General features: G+C 43.3%; 1 protein-coding gene across 2 annotated transcripts in view; it reads left to right on the forward strand.

Annotated features, from left to right (window-relative positions):
- The window catches only part of ZFAT (zinc finger and AT-hook domain containing), a 1,096,910-nt gene that overhangs the window by 6,517 nt on the left and 1,063,393 nt on the right, over positions 1 to 27,000 (forward strand). For both annotated transcript variants that reach the window (XM_085604879.1, XM_085604878.1), the window contains exon 2: positions 24,610 to 24,714. The gene's annotated coding sequence lies outside the window, so the exon portion shown is untranslated. The remainder of the gene's footprint in view (positions 1 to 24,609; positions 24,715 to 27,000) is intronic.

The raw sequence follows: 27,000 nt of genomic DNA on the forward strand, positions 1-27,000 counted from the left end.
TATAATGCTGGAGGGAGGGTGCAGAGAGCCGGGCAGAGGGGGACAGCTTGCCAGGCAGAGTGGCCATCGTTCCAGACGTGAGGTGTAGACCTAGTCAGGGGCAGTGAGCCAGAGAGAGAAGGCGGCAGTGTCCCGGACGGAGGGATCGGTGTGCCAGACATAGAGGCAGCGAGCCAGGGTGGGGGCGGTGAAGCTGGAGAGAGCAGGGGTAGAAATGACGTGACCGGAAGGAGACCAGGAAGCACATGTGTGGAAGAGGGCGGGTCCGGCCGTGTGAATCTTTACACGCTGATAAGAATGCAGAACTGGAACCGGCAGTAACGCAGAGGCCTCCAGTGGAAGCGTGTGGGAATGTTGGACGAGTGCAATGGCGCAGATAAACTGTGTAATGCACGAGCAGAGCAAGCGAAGCAGACAACAGACTGAGGCTTGAGGTGATTGATGCAAGGGGAGACGAGGAGCAAGGGCTGGGAACACGTCCTGCATCGAGAGTAACAGCAGACCTGGGAGACCGTGACGGATGCAGCACAGAATGACCGCTTCAAAAGGGAGAGTGAGAACACACTGACGCCCAAAGTTCTTCTGAGAATATCCATATGTGAAACAAAGGTCATCACTTCCTGATACACCTCAAACTGCACCCGAGTCTTAATGAGTCAACGCAAATAAAATCACGCTAGTGATGCGCGTGCGTATACATAAAAAAAAACACGTTAGTGATGCGCGCGTATAAATAAAAAAAAACACGCTAGTGATGCAGCACGAAAAAGTTAGTGATCGTGCTGGAAGAGAGGCAGAGGGCGACTGCGCGCGTGCACGCTTGCTTGAGCGCAAGCGCTAGGCCACCAGGCAGCCGTTTGAAAACCCGATACTAAATGTCTCGGAGCAGCGCGTGTGCTGGCTCAGCGAGACTTTAAAAAAAAGAAAGAAATCCAGTGGGTAAATACTGCATATATACAAAGTCATCATTCAGGTAAGCGTTTGGAGATCTGAGGATATCACTGGCTTGTAGTTTCTGTAATTAGATGATCTTGGAGTGAAGTTCTGTCTGGCCTCTGAGCTAAGGTGTGGTCTGCCTTTGCCAACCCAGACTCTCCACGCTGTGGATCGATTGACTTTATGTTCTTGATTTAGTATGGTAGAGTGCTGCTCAGGCATTACAATAGATTGTTGAATGTGCTTTGAAAGCTGGCCAGAGTCTGTTTTGTATTGAATTTTTTGCACAGTACTTCATATCCCTTATGATGCTTAAAGTGCTCTTGGTGAATCGAAAGTTGCTATTCAATGGTGCATGGATACCTACCTACATGGGATTAATTCTCCTGTCGTGTCATAGCAAACCTTTGGTAGCACTTGGGTAGGGGGTCAAGATCATAAGTGTAAAAGAAAAGTCTGATGTTGATTCTGTCGACACTTAACTAATTCAAAGGGTCGATGCACAAGAGCAGGACTGAGTTTTTGTAAAAGCTTGTGAGTCTTCACAAGACCAATGAATAAACCTGCCCAAGACAGGTTAAAACCTAATTGGTTTATTCAAAAATATAATTGACAGACAAAGATGTATAGTAGAGATAAGCTTTTAATAAGGCAACACAAAAAGCCTACAAAGAATTACACACTACGGTCATAAGCATGTAAATAACATAGTATTGCATCTCATAACAACATAGCGTAAAAACTCTCACTTAATTCATCTCTGCTTCATTTAATGAATGTTAAGATCATGAATGAAGAAAATACACCAGTACGCTAAAATCACATTAAATTTTCATGTTTCCTAACTACTAGCGCCTCACAAATAAAATTGATTACAGCTAAGCAAATTTCCGGGGACTCTAGGCACTGTAGGTTATGTAAACCTAATTTATAATCTAATTGCAGGGGCACGTAAAATTGGGATTAAGAACCTATTTTGTTGTGCTCTATATAAGGCACAAAACAATGTAAAGTGCATGGTGTTCTGCGGAGACACATAATCACAAGGACAGTTTGGCAGGTTCACAGACCAGCCACCCTGCACTGGGAAACCTAATAAAAAGTGCAGTGTGCTTTAAGGGAATCACATGAGAGAAAATCTATGTTGTGGGTTGCACATAAGGACCAAATACGGTTCTAGACTTCGATTATAATGTATTTCCCTTTAATTACTAAACTGCTGCTTGTTTTGAGCATAATGCGACCTTTCATTACTACAGTAGATTAAAAAGGGGTGGGGGGTTTGATTTGCAGCTTACAATTTGACTAGTCTATTCTGGTTTAGCACAGTAATTGCATATTCTCAGGTTTAAAAAAAATCTGGTTTGTATAACTAAGCTAGGGGATCTTCATCCTGTTATCCAGCTGTAGGCAATCTTTCAGAATTAATCCTGAGAAAGACGGCTTTGGTGTAAGACAGAGCTTGAGTCCTAATAGTAGGGGACTGTTTTAACATTTCCCCAGTTCATGTTATATGCTCTGCACAAAATCTACATTGTTTAAACCCTTCATTATTTCTTGTTAAATGCTATGCTTAAAATATATTCTATTCCTACTTGTAATATAGTTCTCCCCTTTTGGTATGTTCCACCCCCTGCCAGACACTGTGGTTCCCTCTTAGAATGTGAGCAAGAGTGCACCTTAGAATGTTGGCATACTGCCTGAGGAAAGTTAGGCATGGCAGTTGGAGGAACTGTATGTTGAAAGAAAGCCACTTATTTTCTTCAAATAACTTCGTTTCCTGGACTTATTATAACATTTTTGGCAGCGACTGGACTACTAGATGCTGTGCAGGGCACGACGACGGTTCCTCACCCCTGTTTAGCCAACCTACCTTCTTTGCTTCTGTACTCCTTTTTTTTTTTTTCTCTCTCTCACGGAGGACTTCGTTTCCATCGACTTCATCTATTTCCTGCTTCAATTCAGTGACTGTCCTTGAGGCTTACGCCGGTTGTTCTCCTTATTTTCGTGCGAAATGTTATTAGTCCAGGAAACGAAGTTATTTAAAGAAAATAAGTGGGTTTATTTCAACATACGGTTCCTCCAACTGCCATGCCTAACGCTCCTCAGGCAGTATGCCAACATTCTAAGGTGCACTCCTGCTCACATTCTAAGAGGGAACCACAGTCTCTGGCAGGGGGTGGAACATACTAAAAGGGGAGAACTATATTACAAGTAGGAAGAGAATATATTTTAAGCATAGCATTTAACAAGAAATAATGAAAGGTTTAAACAATGTGTATTTTGTGCAGAGCATATAACATGAACTGGGGAAAGGTTATAACACACCTTCTTTCCCAAAGGTAACGAAGAAAAGAAAGAAGGTGAGGTAGGGAGGAGGTAAGGAGGAAGAGGAGGAAACAAAAGAAAAAGAGATCTAAAGTTAAGTCACAGCGTATGACACAGATATGCAGATAAACATACAATCGACATATGACTGGTAATTATATTTGCTGAAATTATTTCATGACATAATCCCCATGCCAGTTAGGTGATCTTACATTTCTGTCACTCCGTTTAATACCAGGCGTGTTGGGTTGCATGTTAAAAACATCATTAGACTTGTTACCACTACTTTGCTCAGAGTATGGAATTAATCTGTCCATACTCCACATTCTGCCATCAGCCATGGTGACCACATTTCTTTTGACCTCCTTAATCCTAGCAGGACCATTGTATTTGTTGTACCTGTTGGAAATAATGTCCGGTCTTTTAACCAGGATATATAGACCTACTTCCCAATCACGTGGTTTGGCTCCCCATCTGTGATCAGATTCTTGTTTGTATTTCTTTTGATGTTGCACAATGCTTTCCTTGATCAATTAACAATCCCATGCAAAAGAATTGTCTTCAAATAGTCTTCTAATGGAATCCTGTCCTTAATCGATTCCCAGTTCCCTCTTGTCAATTGTGCATTGTGACACTTTTTTGGTGCAGTACATCAGGGTTATAGTATCCCCAAATACCAGCCCCCTAGAGTCCCACTGGAATACATCACTTATTATACCATTGTAATAGCTCCTTCACCGGTCTGTCGTCCAGCCTGGAAAAGTAATCAGTTAAGCACAAATTAGCATAAACGTGTCATATTCTGTGAGTGGACTGACAAACGGTCAGTTTCTGAAGAAAGCCAAAGACAGACTGACATTGTTTGCTCAATTAGCCCCAAAAGAACTTGCTTGTCTCCAAACATAGCATTTTTTTTTTAGGTCTCAGCTCGGCTGCGCTAGCTCTGTCTTTTGAAGACACATTGTTAGCTGTCAATGGGCTTGCAGCCCGCCAATAGCTAAACATATGTTGGTTCCAGGTCTTTCAAATCCTTCCTTCCAGTTGGTCATGCTTCTTCTTGAGTTTGGCCCTCCTCTGGACCATGGACCAAGTACTTGTGGCCATCCACTACTACTATATTTTTTAGCTGCTTTTTTATTTGTATGTAAGCATTCTATATGAATGCACAGGTTTTGAGTGGCTTCTTATATCCATACCACCCGCCCCCATCTGTGTTGCTTTCCCCCCACTCTCTCCTGCCTCCATCTCCCTATTGCTTCTTTTCCCCTCATAACTGTTTTTATTTTCCCCTCCTGCTCGCCCCATCCCTGTTGCTTCTTTTCCCTCTCATCTACTCACCCCTGTCTGTCTGTTCTCTATTCACCCCCACCCCGTTCTGCTTTTCACCTGTCCGTCTACTTTTTACTCTCCTTCCCTTCTGCGTTCATTTCATTCTGCCATTCACATATTATTCATGGTTTGTATCCCCTGAGAGCACTAAAGGGGGGAAAAGCTTAGCATTCCACAAGATCCTGCACGATTAGCCTTTCATAAGCCGTGACAAAAATATTTTCTTTTAGAATGGGAGAAAAGGAAATTATTTCACACTAGTTGCAGGTAGTTCTATTAATCTTGTATTGTCTCTTGCATCACAAGTGTAAAATTCCCCGTCTTCAAACAAAAACTACCTTTTTCCTACCCTCCCTCCACCTTATCCCATGTTGTGATGCTTTCCCTAACCCTTACCCCGTGTTGTTCCTTGTCTCGCCCCTCCTGCCAGAAAACAAATTGCTATGACACGGCCAGCGCTAGCCGCGTCATAGCGCTTATTTCCATGACTTTCAGCCATGCTGAAGAGTTGATGTGCTCCTTATACAACCTGGCTAAAAGACGATAACGCCAGTAGCTCTCATATTTCCGAGACCTATTGGTTTTGCTTATGTTTGTTTTATAAGGTTTCTATGTTCAGAAACTACACACATTGCATTGTTTCCTATGGCATAACAGGGTTGAACTAGCAATGCTACCTGACATGGACCAATCAATATTCTAATAACTTAGGGCCACAAGTATAAAGCAATTTTCCTGTTGCGTGCTGTCCGATTTGCAGACTCTGGCAGTTTGCAACAGGAAAAATAAATTTTGGGATGTACAAAGCCCAAATGGCGATTCAGTACCTTGTCACTGATTCACGATTTGGGATTTGCAGGTCGGTATTAGGAAGGGGTATGTTAAGGTTGTCCCTCCCTAATACGTAATCGCAAGGGAATGTAAGAATGCTTTGCGACCTGAAAAAAGTTGTAAAACATCTGCTTTTTACAACCAAATTAAATTTGGTGGTAACCCATTCAAAAACAGGAAAGGGTTCTCTGGGGACCCCTTCCTCTTCGTGAAAACGTTTCTTAGAGAAGGCAGTATCCCACGGACCACTGCCTACTCTAAAAAAAATAAAAAAATAAAAATTCAACTGAAATGCTTCATTTTTCTTTTTGAAACGCATCTCATTTTTTGTTTAAGGAAAAAAGAGCTGTATTAAAAAAAATTATTTAAAAGCACACCCAGACATGGTGGACTCCTGTCCCTAGCAGGCCACCATCCATGTGTTTTTAGCAATTCCCAGTGGGTTGTATATTGCAACCTGCCTCATGAATATTAATGAGGTAGGTCTATTGAAACTTAAACGAGTTTCATACATTGCAACTTGTAATTTCAAACGTTCGTAGATATGCACCTAAGATCCTTCTAGAAAGATCTATTTTGTACTGCAGCTCTTAGATTAGGGTATACATAACTAATTTACAAAATGAGGAGTCATTTTTAGGTCGAGGCTAGCCAGCGTGCGCTGTCGCAAGACCTGTAGTAAACAGAATATGCAGGGTAATTTCTCTTGCCGCTTGCCATTGGTTATGTCTGGCATTGCTCTTCTTATCTGGCTTACTGTTGGCTGGCGATCCGATACGTCACTTCAGTTTTTGCAGGAAGCAGCACCGACCAACCTCAGTTTAGTTACGCTACTGGCTTTTATCTTTTCATTTAGGGACTACTTGTTAGGTCTCGCCTGACCCAGCGCATGCGGTGGTCTGGCAAGACTTATTGAGAGGGCTCCAAAAAGTGCTACCAGGCCAGCCTAGAGCTACAGTGCATGTGCACAGGCGCGCGCGCCGCGCTTGACCGAGATTACTTTCACTTTCGCGGCCGCTTGTTTTTTCTTCTTACAGTACATTACAGGATTGCCAATGCTTAAATGATGGGTGAATTGGTCTTTCAATCCATTAATACGGCCGCACATTTTTTTTTTTTAAACAGCACTTTTGACTTTAGTTGTGTAAAAGGTTCGTCATACATACATAGTTTTTCTTAGGATTCAACACCACACGCAGTTGAATTCTGGGCTAACCAAATACAAACGCAAGCTTTCAATCTTTGTTGCTTTCGCGGCTGTGTCGGACGCACGCACGAACACACGCGCGATCGCTTTTACTTTCCAATGCTTGTTCCCTTTGTTTCATGCCTTAACGACCGCACACACGCACGAGTCGGCCGCACACACACGCGCGATCGCTTTTACTTTCCAATGCTTGTTTTCTATGTGTGCACATGCCGTTTCCCTTGCTCCCCACCCCACCCTGATCATTGAAGCTCCCTAGCACTATTCAGTATAGCCACTTTTAAAAACCCAACCCCAGCTTTAGCTCATCTCCAGCTTGCCCCTTTGTTGCTTCATCTCACTTCCCTCCCTCTTATCTGTTACGTCCCCATCACCAACCAGTCCATGTCGGCCGTTTGAAAAGGGCAGTGTGTACTAGTGTCATAGCCACTTTGCTAAAATTTCAACAGCATGTAAAAATCAAAACTCCGAAAGCTGGTGTACGGAAGAGAAGGCACATACCAGTTCTTTTTAATGCCTCAAGCACCCAAGAAACCCCTTTGTGGCAGAGCAGTGTTTGTATGGATACTAGATCAACCTCCACCTTCTTCGGTGACTGGCTGTGTGTGTCTCCCTTTTGACCTAAAGCAGCGCCTCCTCCAGGACACCAGTGTTTACGTTTCCTCTATCCTTGCTTGACACAAACAGACCGAAGCAGCAGCACATTGAAAGGAAGATGAGCTATGAGCATGGCATTTTGTTTAGAGAAACGCAGCCTTGAAAATGCAGGGAGCCGGAAGATAACTGATGAGCCATGAAGCTGCCTCTCTGCGCCAATTAGTGCCCACAAATAGCCAGAAATCTGTAAGAAGTTGTGATGTCACTGCTAGTTTTAGGAAGGGAATCCCTGACAAGTACGTATCTGACTAAATACTTGCATGGACATTTTGTGGGGTTGAAAAGAAAGCCTGTGTATGTTTTTTAAAAACCTTTTGGATACGCACTGTTGTCCCTGTCTGCTTCCTACCTCACAGAGAGCGCTGGTGCCTATTCTTAGATTAATCACCTGTTTTCCACTGCCCAACTCTAGTTTCACACATAAATATCGGGTACCAGTAAGGCGGCGGTACACATATTGCACTCACCCAGCAGGGGTTTACTGTGGTGCCGGTACCCGTACCTTACATTCCAGAGACAATAACACATCCTAAACTTGCTCTCTCTTCGTATAAATCGAACAGGTTAGGTTGGGTTCTTTGTAGGTTCTTTTTACTGTGATGTTATCCTTCTATCACTGTTTGTTCATCTTACTCTTCTCCTTATTTTGCCATTTTCTGTCTTTCTCTCTAATGCTCAGGGTCAAAGTCTGATGATTAAACATATGCCCCAGTCCCCAACACGGGTGCAGGTGCCCTACGCTAGCAGTCAAGGCTTAAATGAAGGCCTGTAGAGTATAAAGCTAGGGCTGTGTGTCCCTTACGTCGATTGCAGCTCCTGACCTGGCCTCAAATGTCAGTCATACCTCTCCGCTTAGGCGGTCCATCCTGTGAAAGTGCATAAAACCAAATGTGACCACGATTTGTGTACATTTGAGTCATATTCTTTTTCCAATTAGTGTGGTCTTTCTTTGCTCAGTCGTATTTTACCCTATGTGAACCTTCCTGCACTTAAATTAAATGACCATGCACGATTGGGTAGATTGTTTTGTTGCACAGCTTCACCTGCATTTTCACCTTTGGTGATTTTTCAGCCTGTCCCCAAAACAGTCCATTAAAGGCCCGCTGTAGGGCACTCTCCCCGCTGCAATACTACAACGGCCTTGCTGATTCGTCCAGCAGGGTGCTTTTAATCAATTGTGCATTGTCAGATACTATTAACATCCTCTCCGCCGCTCCAGACAGCTAGACCAAACACTGCGAAATTCTCTTCCCAGCCACACTTTACACGCATTCAGGGTACGTCTGCAACTTGAGACCGCATCACCCCTTCGAGATAAAGCGCCAACCGGTCGCCTCACGCGTACAGATGCTCAGGCGCGGTCGTTTCATGAACCTCAGATCGGGATTAATAAAGGCAAAGGCTACTGCCCCTTTAGGAATTCTGTCCTGCATTGAGAGACCAGAATTTCTGGGGTCCGCACTTGTGCTTTATTTGAAAAAATATAAATGCCAGCAGGTGCTTAGTCGGGTCTCTATCGGCTCTCCATTTTTGCCCTTACCCTCAGGGGGAAAAAAAACATAACTCTGCAGCAGTATCACCCCCAGTTAGTGTTAGAAGTGGGCGGGAACGGAAGGGCACGGTGTGCCCCTACTTAAAAAAATTATTTCAGTCCGTTCCCCTACTTCTTTGTTTTAAAAAGGCGCCCCGGGACTGCAGGAATAGCCCTACTTTTAAAATTGCAACTTTATCTTTCAGCCTGTGTGGTGCACATCGAGGAAGGCCTCTGCAGTGCCCACGACCTCCCCCCCCCCCCCCCCCTTCCCCTCTGTCTGTGTCTAGGGGCCTGCAAAACAACACCGAAAGGACCATCCGTCTTAGGTTAGCACGAAAACTGCTACCTCTGATGGCCCTGCTGCTGCCTTGATTCGCACCTTATTTAGTGGGGCCACTACTTGCCTGCACCCACTGTGACCAATACAATGGTCACGTCAGGATACTTTGGTGTCCCCGCCCTTGACCTCCTCTGCCCTTTATTTTCGGGCTCACGCAGACTGACGGTCGCCACCAGGAAAAAACAAGCATTTGCAATGCAACAGGTCTCGCATTTATACGAGTTTTAGCTATTGGCATTGTAAATGAAAATGCCTTTTATTTGTTTGTGAAACATAAATAAAAAGCATTGTCATTTACAATGCCAATAGCTTAAACTCGCGTAAATGCGAGACCTATTGCATTGCAAATGCTTGTGTTCTTTGCTGTTCGCATTCCCAGAGGAAGTTTGCACACTGCCGCCGCTGGCACATCTGCCAGCTTCCTGCCCTCACCTGATGCCTTGCTTTTATCAGCGTGGCCCCTTACTTTATCTACTCATGCCATTCCCTCGAGTGCATGCCCGCCCCCACCAGCCCTCCGAGGTCACTGCTTGTTCGTGTCAGTCCGCTATGCCGGTCTTAATCTCACCATGCCGTTCCCCACACCACCTAATCCCTTTAAATGCGCCTTATTTATAAACTGTGCCGCTTTGACTTTGAGCCCACCTTTATTTACGGGAGGTGCTGCCTTCATTTAAAATTTAAGGAGGTGAGCACCGCACTTAAACACACAGCTTTATTTCTGCACAACGCCTTGCAACTCCTCCACTGTTTGTTGCCGTGGCTGCTGCCTTCCATCCGCTCCTTAATTGTTGCAACATTGATAAGATTCAACGGGTGACAGCACCTCCACCACAATCACCTTGCTCCAAATGAGAAAAGACCCAGAACAAGATGGTCGCCTTGTTCTATGTTTGGTGCTGGCCGGGAGATTAAAATAACGGTTGTGCCCATTTACAACCAGCCAGGTGGCACCTGATGAAGGACCGACTTTGCCAACCCTTATTAAATCAGGGAGTTAACCCAATTCAAGATGGTGAAAAACACCAGGTGAGATAGCCAAGAATCTTTCAAGAGACAGTCGAAAGCTATCGTGTTCCCGTGTTTGTTGCAGTCTCGTGCGGGTGACAACAGCTGAGACATTTTAATTATCTCAAACAGGAGGTTAGGAAGAACTGGCGCAAGTAGTACTATGTTTTGTGATGCATTTCCAAGGCTACGTGCATTGATGATGAGAAGACTGGCCTCACCTACTGCATACTAGAATTGTGGAGAGGAAGGGAGTATGTAGTGTGGAAATACACAGTGGGTGAAATTCCGACCTATAAGAACAAAGAACTGTGTGAGTATGCAAACAGCCTACGGTCTCACAATATTTTTGGGTGCATCGGTATCTCTCTTGTAGTGTTGTCTTTTTTTAATGCAGTGCTTTCTTTCCCTCCCTCTCACTGGACTTGGAACAGAGTTAAAATAGAGTCGGGGTCTAACTTGTGAGCTTCGCTCAGTACAGGAAGCACTGGGCATGTCACTTCCCCTCCTCCCCTCGCTTTACTCTTGCCTTCTCTTCTCTTGTATTTCTCCACCCTCCTCCTTCACCTCGCCCATCTCTCGTTCATTTCCCAACACCACCCCTCCCACAACAGCGATACAGGGCTGTGTCTTTCAGTGTTGTGGGTCTCTCTCACTCATTTTATTATTCTGGTCTCTTATTAAATTCGGAGGTCAGCCCCCTTTCTAGTGCAGTGTAGCATGTCACTCTCCTGCAGTGCTATGGTCTCTCCGCTGAAGTCCCTTCTGTCTTTTTGCTTAAGTGTGGTCTCTCGCTTGTTCTGCAGTCTCTTTCCTGCAGTGTCAAGAAACACTTCCATACAGTGCAAGGTGTCTCATGCAGTGCGGGCTGTTGCTCGCGCAAAGCGTAGATGGCTCTCTCGTGCAGTGCTGTCACTCCTGCACCGTCATCTCTTTCGTTGATTCTTTGCTCTCACTCACGCAGTGCTAGAATCAGTCTTATGCAGTGCTGGATGCCCCTCTCTCCTGTACTGTTGTCTTTTTTTTTTTCCTTTGTAGTACTTTCTTTTCCTCCCCCTCACTGGACGTGGAACAGAGTTAAAATAAAGTCAGAGTGAAATGTGTGAACTTCGCTCGGTACTGGACGAGCCCTGCCCCAGGAAGTGCCTGGCATGTAATTTCCCCTTCTCCTCTCTCTTTACTCTTGTCCTCTCTCCTCTTGTATCTCTCGATCCGCTTTCTTCTCCCTATCTCTAGCTCACATAAATACACCCCACATCTGTAACACATAGCAACAATCCACATAAACACACTCCACACCATGCCACGTACATCCAATCAGCATAATTTCACTCAATGCCACTTAATTCCAAACAAATCAACTCAACACATTTCCATTTCACACAAAATAATTCCACAAGAAACCACATAATATAAATCAATAACACAATTACATAACACACCACATGCATACAATCCACATGCCATAATTCCATATCTCACGACAAAATACAACAGCACGTAACATAATTAAGCTCCACTACAGAACACTCCACAACGCAAAATACTGTAACACATAATTGCTCTCCATAACACACAATCCCACTCAATGATTCCAATACACTAAATACCACTGCATACCACATGCATTCACTACACAGCACATACGTAAAAAATATTTACATTTACAACGCCAATAGATCTAAGTCTCTCGTTTTCTAAATCCCTCCACTGCAGACAAAAAAATAAGTAAAAAAATACATTAGCATTTACAACGTCAATAGTTCCAACTTTCACAAATGCGAGACTGATTGAATTGCAAATGCTTGTTATATAAGACAGCAATACAAAGGCCTGTTAAGTGTATGAATGGCGTTTGCAGAGCCTCAGAAGAACACCGTGAAAAGTTACAGGATAAGGGAACATCCTGGACATTACTTCCTCAACAGAACACAAAATATTATATTTCGTGGAACCACTGTAGAGCCTACTTTTTCAAAGATTTTACTGAAAGGGAAAAAAACACAAGCACGCACCAAGAGAAAAAAGCTTTGTTGATATAAAATAAATGTGCTTCCTTATTCTGCCAATAGAAATAGTTGTCAATAAAAGCTAACTGGGGCATAGTGGGTCTAACTGAGCCACATCTAAATGAGACTTCTAATTGGCATAATCTCACAAGAGATAATATCTTTATGTAGATGATTGAGCCTTCATTCCTGGGGGTACTATCCATGGTCATCTGGCGCTGGTTTGGTGGTGTTTATAGTACAGGAGTCCTCTGTTTAGAAGCAGCTAGATCTTTACTACCTTTTTAATGTTTCCTGTCTTTGCAGACCATGCGTTAACTCATTCTTTCGACAGCCAAACTCTGAATGTATCATCGATCTGTGTCTTCCTTAAAGGTGGACAGACACTAGAAGTCTCCCTATTGAGTGAGGGGTATTATTTTGCCAAAGTTTGTCTTGGATGATGAATGGTCCGGTGCTATCAAGGACTGTGAATGAAGCAGAGTGTCTTGCCATGAATAACTTGTCGAGTTCTTGTTATGGTTGAAGTTGTCCATACTTGTAGTCCTGGTAGTATGTAATGCGTTGCTCCAAAGTAAAGCCTGTCGGAATAGTCACGGTGCAGCAGCATTGGGGCCTTTGTGGCCTGGACCTTCTGAGGAAAATGGAGAGGGTGATATTATTGGTAGTCAGGTCTGAGTTCATGAAACCAGATGAATTTAGTTTCAGTTGCTTGATCAGCTGCCATTAGTCCACGGCTCAAAGGCAACGGTCTAGTGAAGATATGGTGACTTACCTTACTGTCCCTATCACAGCATCGTTTTGCCTACATGCAGACCTGATAAACATGGTAAAGTAGTTTGTGAGTACGTTCAGCACTTTCAATCAGCTGTCTTTTACTAGCACTTATGTCTGTGAGTCTAAAAGCACTGAAGGCCGATTAATTAATTTCTGTATAACTACACCTAGTAATACTACCACTCAGTAAAAAGGGTAGTGAAAAGTTACAGATTGTCAGTATACAATGGGATGAATCAATGCGTTGCATCCAAGTAGCAAGAGTTGGTGGCGACGTACCTAATGTTAAACTTGACAGTGAAGCAAACGGGGGTGACTTAATGCCTGGTATATGTACCACTAGTAGACTATCTCCTCCATCTCATACATCAATGCCTTACCACATGTTATAGTCCTTGTACTGAAAGTGCATTTGCATCTTTGTATACCCCACTAAGAATTTCTTATTTACACTGTGATACACAATAATACTGTAACCAATCTGTCCATGGATGTGAAAATCATGACTGCTCAGGCCAAGGGACTGCCAGTGGGAGTTGCTGACACTTTCCCGAGTATGCTTTTGATCTGATGAAGTTGCTAACATGAACTCGGATAAGTGTAGTTGACAGGAAATATTTATTGTTGCTAGGCAGCAGGATTACTGCATCGTTCAAGGCTGAGGTTGATGTATTGCTGCCAGCTCTTCTGTGACTGGTGCACCTGCAGGTCACATTTTGAATGTTGGTCCTCTTTAGGTAGAGCCAGGCAGACTGCTCAAGCTGTCTGGTTGCGAAAGACACATTGTGAACTTAAAAAGAACATGGAGGATTTGAAGTCTGCCAGTTGTTTGCCGTTTGTTGGCTTTACTGCCACTCTCAATTGCTTGCTTCTTATTCGATGGCTTGCTTTGACCATAATGTCTGTCCCTCCACTGGAGCATTGCAGATGTACTTGTTTCAGTCCACTTCTCACTTTTAAGCAACTACATTTATCTTTTATCCTAAACACTCCATGAGAGCATGTGTTTTCTAGCAGTCTACTTCATGTGCTTCTCTCTCTCTCCCACCTGTGTGCTTCTCCCCAGGCTCCACATTGCTCTGTTGTGTGTTTTTCTCCACCCCCTCGCCCCTCTGTGTTGATTCCCTACCCACTCTCCATTCTGCTTCCCCTGTACCTGCCCACTCCGTTTAGCTTCTTCCCAACCTGCCTACTCTGTATTGCCTCCCAACTAAATGTTGCTTCCCTACCTGTCCACTTTCTCTTGCCCAACTTGCTTTGGAAAAAAAAAATGTTTCTTTTAAATTACCAATCCAGCTCAAAAGTCATTTTGTAGGCACGCGCGCAACAACACCATATGCTTTTTATTATTTTTAAGTCTTCTTTTAGCATGCTGCACAGCATCTCTGAAAACCATTGGCACAGCCAGTAGGCCCCATTGAAAATGCCTGTTGACTTTGTCAGTGCTTGCTGGAGAATGCAGTGAGAAGTGTTGCCTACTGGGCAAGCCGATCTTTCGGAGTACGGATAATTGTTTAAAAATGTTTTCTTTGCTGTTGTATATGAAATGGTAAATGTAAAGAAGTGTTTCAAAGAAAGTTGAATATACAAGGCACATTCCAGACTCCGAGAGCTCCTTATCAACAGGTGTGTGTCTAACGGATGTGTAAATTGTACTGTTAGTCTACCCGACCATGAAGCGCCAATTGTCACCGGTTTACAAATGAGACGCTATAGCTGCGTAGCTTACCTAGGAAGGCATACAGTATCTCCGAGGATCAACTGTGTAAAATAGATGATGCGCATAGCGATCTGGAATTAACTGAGTTACAGAACAGCGAATTGAGGTGATTTTCTTAAAAAAAAAAAAAAAAAAAAGTCACATTCTGAGCCGTTGAGAGATTTCAAGATAACTGCTTTTACATTTTGATCTTCCTTGGTTTCTATCTATTGAAGCCTTTGGTTTCTCAAGAATTATTAACCGTAAAACACGAACGTGCTAAAAATCCTGCGCTGTCACAGGACAAAACTGCAGTAGTGTGATACGCCTATGTGGCAAACACGTGTATTTAGTTTAAAGAAGGAAGATCGATCGATCAATAACAAAAACTTTAATCTTCATGAAAATTGCAAGAGCCTGCTCCTGGTAAGTGAGAGTGACTGCATGACTTCATTTGCAAGGTGGATTAGATAGAGCCTTTTGTATCTTTCCGGGTGTGATCATGTTTCCTGAGATGGCTAGCACCTGCCAGTTTGACTGCACAAATTTCATATTTTATTTACGTTATAGATCCAATTTCCCATTAAAAAAAAAAATCCATTCCAGACAAGTGCTTAGGGAAAAACATGCTTATTTGGGGCTGGCAGTGTCCTACATACATAGAAACAAATACACAAATAGAGAGAAACTTAGTAGCTCCTCCGTTGTAATCAAATCATCCGTGCATACCGAGAACAAGTTGTAACGTGATATTCTCTCAGGTTAAAGATTTAATAACCGCATTTCTAAAATAAGTTAACTGATTAAATCTTTTTGTATGCAAATGCTAATCCTGAAATTTTAATAATAGTTTATTTTTTGGAACATACAGACCACTACCACGCATAATCGTGTGCTGTGGACGTTGATGAAAGAGAATAGGACTTTATTAAAATATTATGGTGAGAAAACATACAGCCGTACTGGTGACCTTTCAGTTGCTCTATGTACTCTAAAGGTATAACATTGCAGGTACGACAATATCCGCTTGCTTAATCAAATCCCTATAAGTTCATTGGCTACACAGATTCCTTTGTTTTCCTCCGAATTTGTTCGAAGTTCAAAAATACCTTTATATTTGTTGGGATAAGAATATCCCCTTTATGATGTACACTCGTCTTGGGCCTGATCCTTTTTTGCTGGATTATCCACAAACTTTTTTCCTTCCTTCTGTTTTTTTCTAACTCTGTTTTGTGGGTTTTAGGACTCTGGGCACTTTACCAATGCTAAGCAGTGCTAAAGTGTATATGCGCTTTGTCTAAATTGTATTGGTGATTGGTTTATCCATGATTGGCATATTTGATTGACTAATAAGTTCCTAGTAAAGTGCACCAGGTGTGTGTAAATCAAATGCTACTAGTGGGCCTTCTGTGCTGATTGTGCCACCCACACGAGTAACCCTGCAAACATGACTCAGGCCCTCTACTGCAGTATCTGCGTGTGCAGTTCTTAAACTGCCATATTGAGCTGTTAAGGGCACCCGTCTGCCAGCCCAAAACCTTCCCTTCTAAATCACCTCTAAGGTAGGCCCAAGCCAGCCCCATGGGCAGGGTGCAGTGTATGTAAACGGCAGGAAATGTGCTGGTGTGTTTTACATATTCTGCTAGTGAAATCCTGCTGATTTCGTTTTTCATTATTGCAAGGACTCTTTCCCATAGGGTAACAGGGATTGCCTTGAAATATCTTTCAAGTGTAATTTCTCATTGGGCGCAAATAGAGATTTAGGGTCTCTAAACTCACAATTTAAAAGTGCATCTTTTGGTGAAGTTGTTTTTTAAATTGCATATTTGAAAATGTCACTTTTAGAAAGTGGGCATTATCTTGCTTAACCATTCTCTGCTTGTCTGTAGAATCCACATCTGGGTTAGGATGACAGTTGGCCTCTTGTGTATTCACTCTAGTCAGTCACACAAAGGGAGATGAAGTGTGCTTTGAACATCCGGATGGTCCATCACCATTCTGATGGGCCTTCCTGAGCTAGAGTGGTGGGAGGAGTAGTCACTGTCACCCGAATAGGGCTGTGCCTGTCCTCCCACAACACTGTCTCCACCCCCCAGTGGTGTGTTTGGTGCCAGGTCAGGTAAAGTCAGGGTCTTGTGTACTACAAAGACATTCCTTTGAAGTTTGCCAACTTCAAAGGCAGAAAGGGGTATTAGGTATTGGACCTCTGACACACTCAATTCAGAACACTTCTAGACTGAGGACATTCTGCCAGGAAGAAGAGCTGGATGCTGTAGAGTGTACTGACACTCTGGCTGTTGCTTTCTTGTGATGGCCTGCTGCTTCTGTCCTGGTAGTGAAAGGACTGTACTTTGCTTTCTGAATCCTGCTTCGAAGGTTCTCCGAGGGCTTGTGCGTGCTTGCCCCCTGTTAAGAAGTCTCAGGACCATCAAAGACTTCACCTACCAGTGCCTGGGCTCTTCTGCTGAGAACCCTGATGTTCCAAATCCAGTTTCCCGGCCCTTGGAACTGCAAACTGGTGAGAAAATCCACACATCAACTCTCCGCGCCCGTTTTCTCGATGCAGCACCAGCATGCGGCTGAAAAATCTGCACATCACCACTGTGCGACTGAAGAATCGACACATCGCAGTTGTGCAGCGGAAAAATCACTGCAGCCGAGCACCGTGCTACAGACGTCCGTGACTCCTGCTCTAACCCAGCCCCTGCTTTGCGGCTGACTAATCGACTCAGTGCCTGCTTTGCCGCCATATCGAAACAGCATGTCTGGATTTTCGACGTTACTTCCTCCGCCGCTGTACTTAATCAACGTTGCCCAGCAGTAAGGAACTGAGGCAGTGTGTCCAGAGATAGACGCATCACCTCCCCTTCCAGTAAGGAACAGGCGCATCACTTCGCTTGACAGTAAGGAACCGACACATCGTCTTCCCTTTCAGTAAGGAACAGAGACATTACCTCCTCTGGAAGTAAGGAACTGACGCATTGCTTTGCTTTTCTGGCCCCTCATCTCCCCTGCGCCTGCTATCTTGGAATTTTGATGCATCTCAGATACTTTGTGCTAAACGTGACACATCCATAGATTTCTATGTACTTCATTTATTTAAGCTTTGAAAAGTTATATCTTTACTTGTGTATGTTGGATTTTTGTCATTTTGGTCTTGTTTTATTCAGATAATTATTGCCTTATTTTCTAATCTGGTGTAGACTAATTTTGTAGTGTTGTCACCGTTACCGTGTGTATGCACAAGTGCTTTACACATTGCCTCTGAGATAAGCCTGACTGCACGTGCCAAGCTACCAAGGGGTGAGCAGGGGTTATCTTAGCTGTGTGACTCCCTTACCCTGATTAGAGTGAGGGTCCCTACTTGGCAGGGTGCAATCCCCTGCCAACTAGAGACCCCATTTCTAACCAGTCATGACTGACCAGGCTCCTGATTCCCCGAACGGCATGCATTTGTGATCCTGGTTTTTGATTTTTAGTAATTCCTCCCACTTGCATGTGCTGACCTGGGCCCGGCTGTTGACGATGTTCTGTTCTGGACCATGTTGTGAACTGGGAGGAACACTTAAGTGCATCCTCATAGTGACAAAGTACTAATGTCCCTGTCACAGGTTTCTTGCTCGGAGTGTGGTGGTGGCTGCATATTGCGCTATTGACCTATAGTAACAGTCCTTTTTATTTGTGGTTAATAAATGCGTACCCAGCGTCTCATTTATGTTAAAGGGTTTGCTGCTCGCAATGAATCCAGGATCCTGAATGCTGACATCTGTGATGTGCATATGTGCTGCGGTTGATGTGCTTTGTCGGAGCCCTCAGCGTGGACCAGAGTACAAGATGGAGGAGGGGTTGCCTTCTCCAAACAGTATTGTGTATTGCTGGCATCTCCTAGATAAGAAGGGGAGCCACAGATGCTATGGTGAGGAAAGGCTTTCCTTAAAAGTGCCAGGGCCCTTTCTGATATATTAGGCTGTAAATGACTAACTGCAGCTGCCACTATGTAAATAGCATGCAGTACTAGGTGAGGCCCGCACTACCTTTTAGGGAAAGGAGCAATTTGAAAGGGTTCAGATTCTTCTCTACTTTTTGATCTCTGTGAGGAGGGGATCGTAAATAACTTGGGGCAGCCTGCTCTCACCATTTTGTATTTCTGTGATGGCCACTCCACTTGGAGACTGTACTGCTGGGCAGAGGATCAGTACAGACGAATACCAGGTTTGGAACGTGACCTGGCCTGTACACACGAAAGGAAAATCAACCCAAACCGGTTCCAAGTAAGCAAACCTTGAATACACATCCTCTGTCTGCGAGATCGATATAAAGATTGGATCGCAAGGCCCATTGTTGGATCAGGTCTGGAAGGTGGCCTGGCCAGTACACATGAAAAGAAACCCTAACCGATTCCAAGAAAGCAGACTCTGAATACACTTAATCTGTGAGGCTGATATAAAGATCAGAGCACAAGACCATTGTTCTTCATTGATGCGGTCTCTTTTACCAAAGAGGGAGCACTCCCCAGAGTACAAAGGGACTATTAGGCAGCAAAGGATTGGTGTTGCACTAACAGCCAACGCTCCAGAAGTGATGGTACATTGCCAGGTGTCTGATCTGAAGGAGGATTTACTGGACTGTCCTAGGTGGTAAGATATCGCGCCTGTGAGTGAGGGAAGAAAGCTCCAACCCGCAAGTAGAGTGAATCGTTGTAGGGATAGCTGTAATTGACCCTGGCGTAGGGGACTGAAGTTGGGGTAAGTGCCTGGTAGTGGCCCATGTTCAGTGCTAAGTGTGTTGTTGGGTCGGGACCCTTCTTGAAGATTAACCCGAGAGGTGCCTTCGGGGTACCTCGTGAAGATTCAAGGTCCTATTCTCAACACACTGTGCTCAAGACAGCATTGGCTTCCACCGCAACGAAGAATCATCATTGCTCTCAAAAAGAAGCTGCAGGTACTCACTGGAGTATCAGTGAGTCGTGCCGTGAGTTAAGTACCCACTGGCGTAAATGAACCGAGATCTGCAGCTCACCACCTGAGAGAGGGCTCCTGACAGAAGCCTCTTCTACTTCTGTGACCCATCAAGCGACATGCTGCACAGCTGGCTGCCGCACAGCTGTAGAGAACACTGCTGCATGCCACCTGGAGGTTTACTTCTGCTGGTGAGATTCTACTATCTCAGGTGGGCTGACCGCCGCCCAGCGCTGCTACTTTACTGCCGCCCAGCGCTGCTACTACAAACTTGGTGAGAGACTGAACAGACCTTGAGCCCTAAAGACTGGGAGCTAATTCAAATCCCAGTAGGAGGTGTGGGTAGAAGAATGGGATGAGCACGATACAGCATTAGTAAAAGGCCTCATCCCGAATGTTTGTGGTCAGTAGCCTCTGTCTGCCCCAGGGCCTCCTGAATGGGGTTTGACAGTATCTGAGGCAATTGTTTTTTCTTTCAGAAAACAACTAGATATAGTATGTAATCTCTTGTCCTTAATTCGTTATGTCGCGGGTCATTTTGAAAAGACTGTATTTGATCACAATATATTTTTGACTAACTGGCCGTAATACATCCCCAAAATCTAAAGTGAACAAAAAATATGAACACGTGTTCAAATAAAATGAATTGAATTGCTGCTCTTAAGTTTAAATGATGCAGCAACGAGCAAAAAGCAATGCGGCTGCCATGTGCACGCACGCTTTTGTATGCGACAGATGCTCCATCACATGCCACAACAAAAAACATTGTCCAATCCAATAAGCCTGTACTCGCCTTCAAAGGTGCGACCTATTGACTTTGGCAGTGCTTGTTTTATGTTTCTGTACATCGATGTCTCAGCAAAATGCATTATTTGTTTATTCATGACATGAGGGTTAATTCATATCCTAATTAATCATCATTTAAGTTAAATCTCATAAAATGTTTTTCTAGTTTTTGCGATGTTGAATAGTCACTTCGAAAATCCATTGGTGTGCTATGTTGTGGATCCAAGTACGTGTCATCTTGCTTCACTCCCTTGTCACTAAACATCAGTCTGATGAGCCTATTCCCTGAGCCCCTTTGTCCCCTCTTCAATATTATCTGGGATAGGTAAGGATACTTGGGTGTTGTCGTAAGTAATGTATGTGTGCGAACACCTCATACGATCCTTGACACAGTAGACTTGCCTGAGATTTACAATCCATTTTAGCCTCCACTGAAACTAATTTGGTCTACTTGGAAACAAAATTACATCCTTTATTATGTCGTTGGTGGGCTCTATACTCTTCACTTTGCTCACCCACTGCGTGGGCGCCAAGGTTGTGTAGCAGGATTTTACATTCGTATACTAAATAACAAAATTACATATTTAAAGGCTCTCTCATTATCTTTATTAGTTTAATCTGGCAACCGATCATGGCTATTTCTGTGCATAACATGTAATGTTTTTTATTTCCTGCCAGTCCTGGCATGACCGTTCATTCCTGTCTGTTGTTCGGTATGCAAACCCAGCTGTAGAAGGGACAAAAGCCGGGCCCCGCCCTTTCTCTCCCACCTCACCCTCCCCCCGTCTACTTTGAAAATGTGAATCACTGTTCCTCTTTAAGGTAATCAAACATTCGGTACAGTTCCCCATTTGTATTTTAATTTTTGAAGAACTAAAGACGAGAACAAATAATTTTAAATACCTTTTTATAATTTTTATTTTTATTTTTTTTAGTTAGCTCAATGTTTATATGCTTTCAGTTCCTAATTATAGATAAAAACCCTTGGGACCTGGGGAATGATATGAGATTTTACACATAGTCCGGAATCGTTTAGTGCGCTCTCCACCCGCTTCTCCCTGCTATAAAATATACCACCTTGAGTGCACTTTGACAAGACAACGATGGTTCGCGAGTATCAACAGTTTCTGTAGTCACATCATTCTGTTATTACCACAGCTTTAACAAAAGCCATAGCCTTCTGAGCCATAGTAAAATCAGTTGCATGCCTTAATGTTTGCACACTCGGTAATAAAGAATATTTGATCTGTACACCTGAACATCTCGTGCCTAACTTGAGCTAATGGTTTCCAGTGGAAGCCACCAACACTAATTTTTGGGGACCGGCACTTAATTGTCAGGCTTTTCCAGAGAGTGAGATAGGGAAAACGCAGAAAGGATGAAGCGAAAGACTGAAAAAACGTCACAAAGGGAAAAAGCAGGGACTGGTTAGAGCAAGATAAAGGGACAGAGGGACGTTGGTTGAATTGAAGACTACGTAGCTTTGGTACCCGGCACTCTGACATTTAATAGTGCTGGCAGTGGGCTTCTGAGCAGAGCTTTGGGCACCAGCACTCTTTCACAAATCAATCACTGGCTGCTGACAAGTACTTATTAATTAGTACAGTCTTTGCCTTTTGCAGTATGTCTTTCGAGACTTCACATTAGCGGTTCTGGTCTTTTCTCTCCGGCTTAAAGTAGTGCTTTCAGCTTGGACTAATAGTCTTCTGAGGCCGCTGTCAACTTTGGAATCTCCCCGAGGCCAACGTTGTTGTCCCCTTTTAATTAATGTTTTCATAAAACCACTTTCTCATCTCCTAAAAGACACTGACTGCTCTTTTGATGAATGATACTCCGATCACTATTTATGTCCGTGGCCCACTTGGTGGCTACGATAGGACTGAGTGACTTAGCCGGCATGGATGCACTTTAGCAGCCTCAAACTTGACGTGGCCAAGACAGTCTCACAATTTAGAGACTTAATCCATCTCATCCCCTAGTTTGATGAAAAGGTAACAAACCTGGAAGTTTGGGATACTAAATTTAGCTAGGGGCTGCATATTGGAGGAGGTATACTGTCCCTATTCTTTAGCTTGAGGCAGCTTGAACAGTTTCCTCAATTTATTGGCCAGATTCTAGGTAAATTGGCTATAAGCAGTGCAAAATGTTACCACGTCATGACTCAAACTCTAAAAGCCCAACCAATTATCTCTTGCCATGTAAACATTGCACTGGCTGTCAGTATCATAGCTCGTTTTCTTATTCAAACTAGTCTTCAAATGTCTCCCAGTAACAGATCCTGTTTACCTTTTTAGAACAAATTGTCGTTTATTGTTCTGGCTAGGTCCTGACAAGCTGGTTGTCCCTGGGGTTAACAGGTGACCAAATGTGCTCTGATCTGGGACCAAGGCTCTGAAACTACTTGCTTTTGCATCTCCGCGAGAAGCCTTTACAATTTAGCTTTTGGAAATTCTTAAATACCTTGCTGTTTTTAATATTCACTGGTGTGTCTGCGGTACTGGTTTATCTTCAGAACATTGCTGATCGGATAGTCAACATGTTGGTTTGTAAATTTCCCTTAGACATGGCACCTATAGAATTGAAATGATATTAGAAATGATCATTTCACAACTGATTTCTATTTGATCTTCATCCCCAAGATAACGGTATCAATATTAATTGAGCACCGTCTCAATCTTAGCTCAGGCAAGATATTCGGTTCAGGGGGTGTGGGGGGGATTTATTGTGAGAGCTGAGATTGACTCCGCTTCATCAATATCAATGCTCTTTTTATTTTTTTTAGCCTCATCATGGAGATGAAGATCAAATGAAATTCAGTTCGAGAAATTATCAATTACTCCTATTTTAAAACATATTCTATTTCGATAACCTTATGTTGGGGTTGAATACTGTTTAATTTGTGATGAGATCTAGTTATTCCTACTAACAACACGTACTACTTTAGCCCTGAAGAAATTACTGTTGTGCAAAACATGTCTTGCTTGTATGACGCATTGTTTTTATGTAATTATGAAAATCAAGATTAATGGGAATTCGAGCATAAAAAGGTCTAATAAAAAAAACATAAATAACAGTCACAATTGTGGTGTTTCCACTTTGATGGACTGATTTTACTGAAACTTGTAAAACTGTACTGGACAGGTAACCAGCATGTCTTGAGATGTTAAGCGTCAGGCAATAATCCTGCTTACCAGTTTAGTGCACATGCTTCTTATAGCTGCATATATGTTCATGTATGTAATTCATAACAGCTGCCCTTACCTGCTACAGTGATGTCTAGCACTGCAAAGTGCATTAGCTGGTTTTACTTTATAATTCAAGAAGCCGCATCCCCGAAATGCATCGGGATGGGATAATGCATTTGAATTGCCTTGGATGAAGTATATCATTTTGAAGAAAATTATGAATGATTCATTAAAATAATTTGTTGTTTGGCAAGGGGGAGGGAAAGTGAATATTGCCTTGATACAATAAACCTATTGCATTTGAACCTAATTTCAGTTTAATTATTTTCAAACGACCCCTGGACGTAGGGGCATTCGCGGTGCTAAAGGGGGAGAACCCTAATGGGGGGACACAGCTTCGTGATTTGTTATACACGCTCTATGATCAGAGAGTGAGACCCTTTATAGCACGCTGCAAACTGAGTACAGGGATCAATCGTTGAAATCAGTGCGTGTTTACTTTATTATTAAAATGGCCATTGCTAAAAGTTTGACTTGTCTCTACCCTCATTACCGCTTGTTCACTTGATGGTACCCTGTTAATATCATGGCAAACGCACACATCTGCGCGAGTGTCATACAAAGCACTTGACGTGTGCATTGGTTTATAAAGCTCTTTGGGGACTCCAGTTTCCACATCTTTCTCACACATTAACAGCCTGGTATTGAATCTTGCTTATGTATCGCTGACTGGAACCCCAAGTATGCTTAGCATTTCTGTCTCTAATTTCATGTCGAATATAATAAAGCAAACTGTATGTGTCACTGCTGCAAGTCTTAACTTGTTATGTAGCCAAAGTGCTGAGGAGCTGAGGTGACTCTTTGCAAGGTTGAGTTAACATATTAAAAGCAAAGTCGTACATTCCCTGGGAGCATAATAATAATTTACTCGTTTGGTCTAAGTCCACCTCGCTGACAGTGTTCACCTTGTTTCTCTGGCGCCCCGTTCATTCGCGCTCTGAAGTTCATGTTCTTTTTCTCTGCAGCAGGGGAAAGACGTGTTGGCTCTGAATATGATTTTCCACTCTTAAGCTGATCGACGGTGGATATGGATTTTTCCGTTTCGTTTTGCCAAGTGAACTACAGAAAAGGTAAATAAATATTTCCGTTTGAGCAGGTCACGTCGCTGTTAACATGCTCCCATTAATTGAAGCGTACATTTCGTGTAAGAGGGTTTGTTGCTTAATAATCGAGATTTGTGTTAATCATTCTCTGCTACCACCTCCGCCGCGCCACTTTGTTCTGTTTTGCATACTGTGCTCTATGCTAAATATGTTGCTCCTTGTGCCTGTACATATTTTCGAACTTTACTCTAAGTTCTCTCGAGAGGTTACATGCTCTTGGCAGAGGTTACATGGAGGTGCAAGTTTTTTTTAACCTTTTAAAACCACTAATGATGTACTTCCGGAGTAGTTTTACATATACAAAAAAAGTAAATTCCCCCTTCCAAAATGATTTTGCATAAATATTATAAAGTTTTAGAAAAGTTGAAAACATTTCAGATGTTGTTTAAAATTGCCTTCTTGCTCTTTTGCACATAACCCACAGTTTGTATGGAAAAAAAACTGCAGGGATTGTTGCAACACCTTGTATTACTGAAAATCACTTTCTAATTTAAAAAAAAAAAAAGTCATTGTTGCATTGCAGTTGGTTTGGGGCTCAACGTCTCACAGCGCAGGGACTTCATACATATTCTAAAATGGAGGCATATTGTTCATACAGTTGTAACAGAAGCTTTATATATACATATTTAAGGATTCCAAACCTATTGTATCCTGTGCCTGTAACTCTGGAATATACTTGTTGCGGAAGTCTGCAATTCCTGTTTGAACACGCCTAGCAGCTTTTGTGTATATATATAGCCCAGCACTTTTTGTATAGCTGAGCACTGGCCTATTACTTAGCCTCTCAGTAATATTTGGAGTGTTGGTTACAGCAGTGTCCTGCAAGTGGTGGTTTTGGCTAATAGGGCTGGCCTTGTATCTTAACCTTTCAGCCTTCCATTCCTCACACCAGGGACCGCTCCCTAGTGGAGGTTTCTTACAACCTTCTCAACTAGTGTGCATGTGTGACTGCTGTGGTCTGGCTGTCCTATCATCTAACCAGCCTTAATGTGGTTACAACGTATGTGTGTGGCGGACAGTCCCTACCAAGCATTCTCCGAAACGAGGAAGCTAAGAAATATGATCTTCTGAACTCACGTTTTCAGTTCGTGCTGCAAGCAGTTGTATTGAGTTCGGTATCTGTGTTTGTGGTCTGGTGTGAGCCGTCAGCTCACTGTTGACACATTTGACAGGTGCTTATAGTATGAGGTTATCAGTCCTTTGAAACCTTATGGATTGCTTTGTTCTTTGGCAGAGTTTGTTGCCAGGGAGACTGGCAAATAAGGCAGAGGTGGTTCAGGGAAGTGGTTTAGGGCAGAAGATAATACAAGAGGTAGGAGAGGTGGCAAGAGTGGGACTCAGATGTTGGAATTAGAGAGTTTGTCATGTTGGCATATAAGTGATAAGAGGTTTGGATCAGTATTATCTCAGTCAGAATAAAGTTACAGGTGAGGCGGCAAGAGGTGGGTGGTTATATTTTGATGGAAATGAAAGCATAGGGGATGTTAATTGGACGGATTGATGTGAGTGGTATGTGGGTAAGATGTATGTACAAGTTTGAGGGAATAGGGTGAACCAGTAAAAATTGGTTGGGGTGGAGATGGAGGGATGAGTCGTGTTGGCTAAATAGGGGGTGGCTGGAGGTCCACAGGAGGATAGGTCATCGATGTGGGAGGTAAAGAGGAATGTTGGCTAGATTGTTAGAGGGCAGTAACTACGGTATGGCAGAAAGTGAGAGGAAATGATGGCGAAAGACTACAGAAGAAAGCTGATTTTGAGTTGGTAAGAGAGGAGATTGTTTCAGGGAGAATAGTGGGACTATAATGGAGAATAGTGGGACTATAATGTGGCAGGAACATATGGTGCAGAGGAGAGCATTTTGCGTCTAAAATCTGAGTTGTTGATGAGCTCAGATGTTATGTGAGATGGTAAGAGTGGTGGTGTGGCAGGGTCATACTGGGACAGAAAATAGGGCACCAAAATAGAAGTGGCCCCCACATCAGTGAATTATACACATTATTTTTAAATGGCAACTTAAAAAGACATGCTGTGGAATAGAAGTGTTTTGCAAGGTATGGAAGACCGCTTGCATCTGAGCTTGCTGCAGGCAATGTTTGAGGTAATATCAAGGAATTCGGTAGTAAACCAACCCACCTGGCAGTATAACCGGACCTCCACAAGCTGTTAAAAAAAAAAAAAACACAAAAAAACAGCCCACACACTGACCTATCAGAACAGCCCTTCGGACGTTGCCAGTCTGATGTGGCTAGTGGG

The sequence above is a fragment of the Triturus cristatus genome, chromosome 5_1 (assembly GCF_964204655.1).
Source record: "Triturus cristatus chromosome 5_1, aTriCri1.1, whole genome shotgun sequence".
Classification (NCBI taxonomy): domain Eukaryota; kingdom Metazoa; phylum Chordata; class Amphibia; order Caudata; family Salamandridae; genus Triturus; species Triturus cristatus.